Source organism: Pavona decussata, unplaced genomic scaffold (assembly GCF_977016875.1).
Source record: "Pavona decussata unplaced genomic scaffold, jaPavDecu1.1 SCAFFOLD_6, whole genome shotgun sequence".
In the NCBI taxonomy this organism is placed as follows: Eukaryota; Metazoa; Cnidaria; class Anthozoa; order Scleractinia; family Agariciidae; genus Pavona; species Pavona decussata.
In genome coordinates, this window is record NW_028145430.1 from 4,380,172 (window position 1) to 4,390,140 (window position 9,969).

Below are 9,969 nucleotides of genomic sequence, written 5' to 3' on the forward strand. Positions count from 1 at the left end.
TTTGACAGCTCATGGACCGTTTGTAAAAAGAAGGCTTGAAACTCAACTTGTAAAAATCAAATTTTTTAACAGCCATAAATTTCCTGCTTAAACATGTAGTATTACCCACGTGAAAAAAGCCCTTCTCCGAGAGATAGAGTGAAGAAGGCTGTTATACTTGGTTTGAAAAAAATTAATTTCCAATACGCAAATGTATTATACAAGTTTGTATAAAAGGATATATTTAAAACGATCAAGGAAGCTACCTTCAGATCTTAAAGTTTTAATAAAAGCACAATAAGCAACATTTAACGAAGCGTTTTCACTACCGGTATATGTATGTTTTGCGCTTACGAAAAATCGGCGATTTTTTTTTTCCGGGTCAGAGGAACTCTGTTCGCAAGACAGCTAATACATTGTGTGCACTCCAGATAAATCATGAGTTGGTTTGGGGCGTGCTCACAGGCAGCTCTCGCGAGCTTCCTTAAAATCCATCAAGAGATTCAAGGATATCAAGGTGCTCTGCCTCTAACACCGTGAACAGTTGTACTCCATCTTCCGTGTGCTCCTGCAACTCCGAACAAATAAAGCGGACCGTCGCTGCATACACATAGGCAGTTTGATTAGAAATCAATTTGAATAGCCGATTTGGAGAAGACGTCTGGGAGTCTACTCGCTCGAAGAAATGCCCTTGGATGACTGTGGCACCAGCAGGGTAAGAGACATTAAAGTCATCTGTGACGTGTGATTTTAAAGTTTCAGGGTAGTCTGAGGTAACTTTGAGAAGATAGTAATCTTCTCCTACATCAGCCGAGGCAATAGCGACGGTGGAACCCTTAGACACTAGGTCTACTAAACTTTCCCTAACCTCTACGATATCATTTCGTGTTGCTCTCCTTTCAGGAGCCTCCTGCTCGAAAACGTGGTCCTCCCATTAGTCCAGCTGCTAACGACCAAAATTGTTCGTTTTTTGATAAAAGCATGAAACTTTGCCAGGTTACTCTCATTCCTAAGGCAAATATTTTAAGATATGGAGCCAGCTCAAATTAAACACTGGGGCTGCGTACAGCGCATGTTCCAAATCACAGCTGCATGAAAACGAGGCTGAGGCAAATTATGGAAATTTCCGTGCTGTTTCCATGTATAAGCAACCTTTTGACGTTGGACCGTGTTTGCTTTGCCATCTATGATAGTTTGCGATCATGTGACTAATCACGTGACTGCTCAGGATTCTTTTACTGAATTCTTTAATATGTGACTTAAAAAAAACCCTAAAATTATAACAACTGGTGGAGCTCGGTGTAAATTGGCATACGTAAGGCGTGAACAATGACAACAACTGAAATTTTGTAATGTGTCTTTTAATCAAATTCCTTCAATATTAGTTAGTTACATTCCACTGCTCTTTAGATTCATTGAGTACTACATTCAACACATTCAACCCGAAGAGTTTCTTTTACAAATATTTCGTGGTTGCGCCTGTCAATATCACATGCTAATTTCAAGTACAATAGATGATGTTGTTGAGAAGCAACAATTAACGTTTTTTAGTTACAGTTACCACCGCAGTTGCACAAGCCTGTGCAAGCCAAGCTTGCCTTCACACACTTGCATCGACCTGTACACGCAGTCTTGCAGCGGCAATGGATCAGTTCGCAGCATGTGTCCTTCATCTGCGGCAGAGTTGTCCACACCGTTGTCCAAAAATTGTCGTTATACTGCCATCCCCATTCAGAAGGGCTTGGAAGTACAGGTTGCTTAAGAAGTGTTTGGGCCCAAACATACCCACCTTGATATACAGAACGCTTGGTGTGCTGCAGGAGTGCCGCTTTGGTTGGGGGAATTTTGTCTAGGGTTCTGGACTTCTTCGAGAACAGCTCTTGTCTGGCTTCGTTAACCTCTGTTAGGTTACTTGTGCGGTCATAGAGGAGGACAACAAAACGCTCAATCACGGCCTTGCAAGCGTCACTGATGACTTCAGGTAATGAGGTCAGGGATAGCAGTGTAGATGTAAGCTCGGGAAATACACCCCACATGTCCTACGCTGTCTTCTTGCCTCTACCCACAAAGAAAGAAACTGTATCGCATCCAGTAAGTGCGTGGAACATGGGTAGAACAAAAGCTCTCTCACGCCCCAATGTTGCAGCAATGGTATGGGCAGGAAGATTTTGCAGTTGTTTCCTGAACCATATGTAACCCACAGCTCCTCTACAGGGATGGTGCTTACAACGGATACAGCTAGAACAACCACGTCTGTATCGTTGGTCCTGATCACTACTCTTCCATGACCGAGGAGGCTGGCATCCAAGACATCTAGCAACAGTCGCGTGTCTGCCTCTTCGTGGGTACATGGTGTCAGCATGGTCATATCCGTTCGGTGGGTGGATGACAAGACACTCTCTCCAGCAGTGCTATACAGCTCCTTGCCATCGGGTATCTCCATAGACACTACGTAGTTTGCTAGCAGTAGGAACAGCTCATTCTTATTCTCGTCAACACGAAGGAATCCTTTCCAGTCTGAGGGGATTCGTGTTGATGACGTGACTTTTCGCCGTTGACCTGTACCTCTTCTTTCGCGGGCTGCTTTCTTCAGGAACCCTTCTCTATACACATCCCATACCAGATCTACTCGCTTTGCAGACTGGAGATCTCTTGTGATATAAGGACCGAAAACTGTCTGGCAGTACTCTTCAAAGGTACGCACCGTTCCCGGAGGCAGCATCTGGATGATGACAGCTCCATCCAGTATGATTGCATCTGGTGTTGGCTGAGTTGCTTCTGGGTTTACAATGGTTTGAAGACACTTAACAAGATCTGCCTTCTGTCCTTCTCTAAGATTTCCCATTTGAGAAAGGGATGGTGGCCATGGCTGGTTTTCAAATTGAAAAAACTCTTCAAGATTTCCATCTCGACTCTGACATGCGATGTAAAGTCTAGATAAAAGGGCACAATCCTCTTTCAGAAGCCCGATCTTTTCCTTCTCCTTGGTCATCACTTTCTTGCTTGAGGTATTGAATGTTGGCAGTTTGTTCTTTTTAATGGTGTCTGTTACCGGCTTGTTCCTGTCGATAAATCGTTCCTTGACGAACGTGTTAAATTGGACCTCCCTGATCTTGACAACATTCTGTACAGTGTTAACGACGGTCTCGTCTACGACATCCTTTGTGTGAACTGCTATTAGATCTTCACTCTCTTCAGTAAAAGGATTCCCAAGCTCTTCAAATGATGCGACCACGTTCAAGACATCTCTGGCGAAGGCGATTTGTGTAGCTGGTGTTTGTTCATGATGTTGATACTTTGGAACTGGGCGTAGAATCTTAAAATTTTTTTATCATCCTTGCAACTTCCGGCCCACCAACCATCCATCTTCACAGCGCTGCGGGATTTTCGGTTAACCCGACTGCTCCCCCTTCACCCTTTACTTCGGAATTCACTTGCTCATGGGCCTGGTCTAAAGCAATGGAGGAGAATACTCTCTCTGTTTTGTGTACCACAAACGACCCATTACAAAACCTTTGGAACACATCTGGATGTTGGACGGGAAGTTCACACATGTCCCGGATAAGAACAGAAAGCCACCTTGCATAATTGGTTTGGTCCAGGGCAAACATCCAAGGTACAATATTGGTCAGGGCATGGATATAGAGAGAAAAATCAGCTTCTCTAAAAGCCCGTACAAGTTGCAGACAGCAAATCTCAAAATGGACAACTAGATCCCAGAAAAGAAAGTGTGGGCACTTGTTAGACATTTCTTCCATCCAATCATCAAAGGACTTTGCATCTTGACCATCACTTTCAGTAACTTTAAAGACATATTCCTGGTAGGCCTTCTGCTGGAGAAGATGAAGACTGGCGGCCGTTACTTGATGCACACGTCTTGTGCTTGTGAGGTGGCTTGCGGTGATAAATGAATCTGCCACGCCTTGAGTAGCTACGCCTGCCGTGAGAAATGTTTACAATATGCGAGCCAACCCCAACATAAACTGCTAACCGTTAAGCTAACCGGGGAGCTATTTAAGCTAACCTAAGTGCTATTTAGGCTAACTGGAGTGCTCTTTAGGCTAACCAGAGTGTTTTTTAGGCTAACCTGAGTGTCTCAAGGTTAGTTTTGTTTAACCGAAAATTTGGCAACTAAATCAGTGTGTGACCTCGCGGGCCATGCATGCGCCAAGATAGATAAAGATGTCTCACGTTTACTATAGAAAAACAATCAGTGCAGAAACGGTTTCTGTCTTTAAATGAAAGGTGAATAACAAATGCTTTCCCCTGAATTTCATTTAAAAATTTAAGCAGCGAAACATTGAAAAACGTACAAGGGCGTGATGCGTAACGTTACTCTAGATCGGGGGGGGGGGGGGGGGAACTCAACAGATGCTTGGGTAGGGAGGTGTGGCCCGGGTGTTCAAACCCTGACCCTGTTTAAGACACAATTCTCCGATTTTCCTATCCCGTTTAAGGTCCGGTGATAGCGCACAGAGGTCTGTCGTTACAATTATCAGACAACCGAGTCTTCTTCACTGGGTACGGGTGAAGGGCGGTAACTGAGGGTGCGTTTCATTCTCCCAAAGGAAGCTGACCCTTTAAGATTGAACCAATTGAGAAAACGGTCGTTACAGTTTTGTTTTGTTTTTGTTTTTTTGTTGGTTTTTCTTTTTTTTTTTTTCATAAAATATCCGACTAACCACGAATACAACGCGCGAGACCAAAATAAGAACTGCCAAGCGAATTTCTAAACGATGCTCGACGGCAATTGAGGTTTTTTTGTGGTGGCCTGGCGTGTACTAAAAAAAACGGCTTTGCAACTTTCAAATTAAATTACTAATTGCAGGTATCAGAGTTTTGCTTGACATTGTTAATGTGCGACAAAAAAATACACTGTCGGTGCTAAGATTGGTGTTAAGATTACTCAATGTTTCTGCCAAATTGTACTGGCCGACGAAAGCTGGAATGAGAGCCAAAAATAGTAAAACGTGCACAACGTTCAGAGCGTTTGTACCACTCACTAGTGGTAGCGTTTTCAACCAAACAAATCCGTTCAAGTTTTTCACTCCCACCATTTGACACAAATAATCTCTTGCTGTTTCTTGCAAGAAACGAAAATTCGCCTTTAGGAATTTCCTTCGTAGCGGTAGCACTTGATTTCCGAGTATTGCCATAAACAATCCTACTCAAAAATTTTAAAAACTCCAAAGAACCTGGAAGAAGTTGTTACTGTCGCGGTACGAAAAGAAGCAGCCAACAAAATGTAGAAATGGCGTTCTCAGCAATGTTCTCAGTCACTAAGGAGCAAGTGTTGTTGCCGCTCGACCAATCAGGAGTAACTAGTGTTGCCCTCTGCTTCGACCAATCAGCATTCAGTAATTTTGCCCTCTAGGTCACAAGTAATGTAAACCCCTCCACGCCTCCCCTTCCCCCACGGACAAACGACTGAGAAACTTCTGGAGTACGTGCACTAGTCTAATGCCAGTGTGGAAACTCAAGAACTGTTATCGGTCGACATATCAACAAGAAATGAAGCGAATGAGTGATTGTGTAGTTGCAGGATTTTATAATCTGTTGACGTACTTACAGACCGTAAGTCATGATCACTTACGGCCGAACGAAGGTCAGCTTGTCTCTGAAGCCATGTGAATGAAACTTCCGTCTAACTGGAGCCAAATTAGCTGTTCAAAACGCATTATTTGGTACGTAAGCTGAGGGACTTGTGCAAGCTCTTTGTGTAGCGTTTTTGTGGAATTAACATTAAGTAACAATTGTGTTGTTCAAAATCCATAAGGTCTTTAATAAGACCTTAAATAGTCCTCATTTCTAAGACAAAGCTTATCTACTTAAATAAAACTATTGTAAAAAAATAGTTTTTGAGTTAAGTTAAAGGGATGTTTAGTTAATTGCGTACAGTTCTTTGATGCACGTTCTGGTTATCATTATTTTAAAAAACTCTCAAATTCATTTTACAGTTCATTATCTGATGAAATTGCATTAGTTATTGGAGAAAGCACACGGGCCAAACTTTTTTCCAATAAAATATCAAATAAATTAATGCATGTTTAATATTTTACCAATACACTCACCAAGTACCGTCAACTCTCATCTAGCGGACACCTCGCTATAACGGAAACCCCAAAAATACGGACAGCAGCTAAGTCTACAACAAAAAAATATTGCAGACATTCGACGGAAATAAATTCCCGGTATTACGGACATTACGGAATCTTGTTATTAGGAAAATAACTCGCTGTTTACAGGGTGTCCGTAGTAAAGGGAGTTGACTGTTCTAGACTACAGGAGCCATCTAGAGTTAGCTACCTTTATTGCGGACACCATCCGGAGATGTCCGAAAAGCTAGAGTTGACTGTACTTCTTAATGTCACTGAAAGTACTGCCCACAAGCAAGGAAGGTAGTGTACAGTTTACGTATATGTTGTACAAGTGCGACATTAGGGTTACAAATCATCCACGAAATAAGTCCACCGTATAAAAGTCTCCTGAGCTCTGCACAAATATGTTATCAGATTGACTTGGGAATTTCTCAAATTTAAAACCTTTAAAATTGTTTGCTTTTATGGAACAATCCTCTTTGCTAAAATGGGCGCCTTTCTCTGCTGACCATATTACATAAAAAATGTCCTTTCTAAAAAAGTAACCCCTGACCTCGTCGACAGACAACAATCACTATGTTCTGTTTTCTGAATAAGCCTTTTTTGTTTTGTTTTGTTGTTGTTGGTTTTTTTTTGGAGGGGGGGGGGGGGGAATAAGCTTGAGGAAATTCTACAGCATGAATTTTGTTCTGGGTTTTACCAGTAATGTTTTGGAAAATTGAGGGAAAATGGGATTTTTTTCGGCAGTATTTTTGTGATAAGTTTCTAAGAATAATCCTAGTCTTGTCAATAGCAAAAACTATACCAGCAGAACTGGTTGAGGCAAGTGCACCTGGTGAATGTGTATTATTTCTTCTGCTGTGTTTTGAAAAGTCAAAAAAATATATCACCCGGTAGTAAAAGTTCAGAAATACAGAAAAAATCAGCCATACAATGAACACCTGGATCCAGTTGTTCAAAGCCCGATTAAGCTAATTCTGGGTTAACATTAAGTTTGATTCGACTTTAACTAACTATCAATAGTCATTTTCCCAAAATATTTTCGCCCTTCAGTTTTCACCTTCAGCTTAAAATCAGCTTTTAAAACAAAGTTAACGAGCGAATAAAAAACCTCGGTTAAGTTTCAAGCGGGCATTAGCGTTAATCGGCTTTTGAACAACCGGGCCCTGAAGATTTGGGGTTATTAACCCTCCCCCGTAAGTAACAGTTAATTGCATTGACACAGACTTTCCATGCCGAGGCTTTATCTTGGGTGGGGAAAAAACTAAAAAAAAATTCCCTTTACCTTCTCTAAAAGACCCCTGTCTAGTGGTAGTTTACCCCCCCTCCCTCCATGGACGCCTCGCCCAATAAGTTGTTCCCTTGAAAAAAACTTTCTCACTAGGAGGACAGAAAAATGTTTCCCCGATTTTGCCCTTGAGAATAGTTGCTAAATTGTTTGCCCTCTAGTAGGTTCCGCCCCTTCACATCCCTCCCCTTGCCCCAAGAAAGTTCCCTCCCTTCTCCCTCCCACCAATCCAACATTTAGACCCTCCCCCATGTCCTCACTAGCTGCCCTACCCAAACTGAAACTGGAAGCCCCCCCTTCCATCCCACCAGTGGCCATTTCATTTTCCAAAGTTGTTGACGACTCCTCCATTTGTAAATCAAAACCATCTTGAATATGGCAAGACGCCTCCTCCACCCCTCCAGCGAGACCTTTCCTCCTTACTGTACCCACCCAACGAGTGCCTACCAGACCTTCCCTCTCTCCCCTAGAATCACTTACGTAATATAATATATAATATATAATTAAGCATTACACTAAGTCTCAATGCTTTACAACTCTATAAAAATGCCAATTACAAATGTGAGAAAAATACATATATGTATAAAAGAAACTTCATAGTCACATTAAAAAACCTACTCTAATTGATAAAATTTACGAAATAAATATGTCTTAACTGAAGATTTAAAAGAGTTCAATGTCTCGGACTTCTTTATTTGAAGCGGCAAGGAGTTCCAAGCATTGGCAGCATAGACAGAGAAGGCTCTCGCTCCATATGTCTTGGTGTTATAGCTAGGAGTACCTAAGAGCCTTTGGTCAGCAGATCTTAATGGGCCTGATGGTAGATATGGGCAAAAGAGTTCAGATATGTAATCTGGAGCCAGATTATTAAACGCTTTGTATGTAAGAACTAGGATTTTGAAATAAATTCTGGCCTTGACTGGAAGCCAGTGCAGTCTTTGAAGAACTGGAGTTATATGTTCACATTTCTTAGACCTATTAACTAATCTAGCAGCAGTGTTCTGAACAGACTGTAATTTGGACAATTCGGAATCAGGGAGACCAGCAAGTAAGCTGTTACACGAGTCCAATTTAGATGTAATAAAAGCATGGACAAGGTTTTCCGTGGTAGACTGGTCAAGGTACTTTCGAAGTCGGCCAATATTTCGAATGGACAAAAAAGCGTTCTTGCATATGTTATTGAAATGCTTAGTCATCTGCAGGTGCGAGTCAATGATAACTCCTAGGTCACGGGCATCAGGGGTAGGCTGGATGGTAAAACCATTGATGTTAAGTCCAGGTATAGGATTGGGAGTTGCAAACCGAGAAGACAGATGAAGGACTTCAGTTTTGTCTGGATTGCACGCAAGACCGTTCGCGTTACACCAAACTAAGATGTCCTTTACACATAGTTCAAGCTTGGTCAGGAGTGCTGGACGATCCATAGATGAGTCAATAGTGATATATAGTTGCGATAGCTGGCAAATTCCTCACGGTTAGACGACTGTTTCTTGATAGAGGGGAGTATTACACCCTTCTTTAGACTCGTCGGAAAGACTCCCGATTTCAAAGACAAGTTAACAATAGATGTTAGTACTGGAGCTAGAGTATCAATGGAGTTCTTGAGAACCTTAGTGGGTACAGGGTCCAATATGCAGTACCTTGATTTGGACTTCTGGATAACCTCACGGATATAGCATTCTGGTACATCCGAGAACACAGAGAAAGTACCCTTGCACACAGAGGGCGGCAACCCAACTGACAGTTCCATTGATGCAAGATTTGAAGTACTCATTTGATCTTTCAAAACCTGAATCTTTCTGGTGAAGAAATCAGCAAATTCTTCAGCTAATAATTGCGGGCAATCGTGAGAAGGCAAAGGTGGAGTAAACTTGACTTTGAACAGACCATCGATAGCATGAAACAATTGAGTTTGGTCAGAGTCAGTAATCATATCTCTGTAGTAGTTTTGCTTGGCCGTATTCAATGCATCAGTATATAAACGACATTGGTCAGCATACATCTGCCTGTGCACTTCAAGACCAGAAGCTACATATCTTCTTTCAGCTTGCCGTCTCTGTCTTTTAAGAGATCTCAGATTTTCACTGAACCATGGCATGTGCGGACGCAAGGTAACCGTGCATGACCTGACAGGGGCATGTTTATCAATCAGTTGACCAAGAACGTCATTGTACTGCTCTACAAGCGTGTTAACATCAGAACAAAAGCCCAGTTCTGAGCTACAAAGAATGGAGTCTTTGATGTCATCACACAATAAAGAGGTATCCAAACGACGCAGGTCCCGGTGCATGATGGTCTTCTTGGTAGCTTTTGGACGCGCTATGTCTGCTGTGCAAACAATTGCACTATGATCAGAGATGACATCACATCTAATGATTTCAGGGATATCACTAATTAGTTGATCACCCTCGCGTGTGATAACCAAGTCTAGTGTAGATCTTGGTGTCTGTATAAAATCAAAGTCTTGTAGTGTATTTATAACAGAAGCCAGAGCGGGATCAGAGTTAGCACCATGTTCTTGCATCCATGTTTCATTTAGAGCCAAAATATCCAGTCTCTTAGACACTACAAGATCACATATGGTTCCCACTTTTTTCCTGTTCA